The sequence below is a fragment of the Lipotes vexillifer genome, unplaced genomic scaffold, assembly GCF_000442215.2.
Source record: "Lipotes vexillifer unplaced genomic scaffold, Lipotes_vexillifer_v1.1 scaffold1411, whole genome shotgun sequence".
Classification (NCBI taxonomy): domain Eukaryota; kingdom Metazoa; phylum Chordata; class Mammalia; order Artiodactyla; family Lipotidae; genus Lipotes; species Lipotes vexillifer.
The window spans coordinates 32,201-33,957 of record NW_006798086.1 but is presented as its reverse complement, the minus strand read 5'-3'; the positions used below and the strand labels follow the sequence as shown (position 1 = coordinate 33,957).

The window sequence follows — 1,757 nt, the reverse complement described above, 5'->3', positions numbered from 1 at the left end:
AAGATGAAACTAGCAGTAATTTATGGCACTGCATTGTGCTGTCGCTCCTCCATGGAGGGAGCTGAGAGCCTTTCTCTTCAGTACAGAGCAATCCCTACAGGTGTCAGCTGAGAGCCACCAAGCTAGGGGATCCCACTTCAAGTTCTTCCCCAGATGAAATTGATGACTGGTTCTCTCTCTTTCAGCACACACACAACACACTACACACTACACACACACACACACACACACTGCTCACTAGTAAAGGGAAATAAAGATCTCAGTTGCTTATTTATTATGGCTGATACATTCCACACCATCAGCAATCAGCAGCCATATCTTGTCTACTCCCATGCTAAGCCAAAAGAAAAGTGCTCTTAAAAATCATTCTAAGCATACTATTCAATATACTTTCATTTTTTAACTGGACTCAGAAATCTGAAATTTTCAGTCATTGTGAAATAAATCTGGAATTTCAAGATCAAGAGTAGTGCTTTGAAACCATCCACAAGCTCGTGTGTTAGAAAACCATTTTTTTTTTGTAAGTCAGTTGGAGCCAATTATTTTATTAACTTATAGTACATAGATCACAAAACCTTTAATTACACCTCTCTCCTGCCCTCCTCCACTGATGCATACCTAGACAATTTTTTTATGGAATGTAAGAGAAGGGGAAAAACGTGTATATTCTTACCACAGCGGAGGTCAACTGACTCTCCCAGTTCTTAGAGGAAGCTCATTGTGTGTGAGAGAGTATCTGTATTTATATGGAGAAAAGGATTCTCTCTAGGTGCCCAGAAAACCTAGTGAGTTCACAAATTAGAGGATAAAATAAAAGGATCTGAAAAACAACCTCACTGCAGCCAAAGGAAGAAGCACTCTAATTCAGAAGCAGACTAACAGCCTCATTAATCTTTTCTTTCATTTCTAGAATCAAATTCATTCCCAAGCCACTGGAAGGATCGATATAGTATGGTCATCGGCTGCAGTTGCATTTATTTTAGTATGTTTACGGTAACACACACCACACACACGCACACCTTTCCATGCACCTTGCAATAAACCATAATAAAGAACCTGAAATCTTTGAATTTTTAGAAGTGCCTATCTTTTCCCCCTGGCTTTTGCAAAGTCCCTCAATACCAATGCACACCCAAAATTCTCCCTGGCTTTCCCGCCCAGTCTCTAAGCTCCATCTCTAATACCAGTGCAGTGTCTTAGAGCCTGGAGTCAACTGCACAAATTAAGGCTAGGCACAGCATGGAGCTGATGGGGAAGGGAAAGAAAGATGTAGCTATAGATGTATCTTATTGCTTTGGTTTCTAACTTTCCCATTTTCTTTTTTTGCTAATAAATCACTGCATTCAGTCTTTAAGTTACTACCCCAGTTCCACTGTCTCATCTTCTTACCATCTATTTAAAAAGCTTCATGCAAAAGAACCAAGATCTACACTCCTCCACCCTCCCACCACCCATCCTTCCCTGTGCATTTGTGGCAGATCCTGGCTCGGTTACAATGGGGAAAGATATCCTTCTCGAGCTAGCCTCGCCCCATCCCCTCCCCCCAACACAAATTGAGCTTCTTTACCTGCCCGGTTATTCCCCCTTAGCTCGAGCCAGAGCTTGAGGCATGCATCGGTCAAAGCGAATTTCCTGAGGTCTGTGCAGAAGGCGACGGCTGCTGCCTTTTCAGAGGCGTCAGGCTTGAGCGTCTATCTCCAGGAGTGCGGGAGGGGAGAACAGGCAAAGGAGGGGAGTAGAAGGGGGAGGAGAGGGAA

General features: G+C 43.1%; 1 protein-coding gene across 1 annotated transcript in view; it reads right to left on the bottom strand.

Moving 5' to 3' along the window:
* The window catches only part of NRXN1 (neurexin 1), a 1,152,893-nt gene extending 1,151,185 nt beyond the window's left edge, over positions 1-1,708 (bottom strand). The window contains exon 1 of the mRNA XM_007470152.1: positions 1,568-1,708. The gene's annotated coding sequence lies outside the window, so the exon portion shown is untranslated. The remainder of the gene's footprint in view (positions 1-1,567) is intronic.
* Between the last annotated feature and the right edge of the window lie 49 nt (positions 1,709-1,757).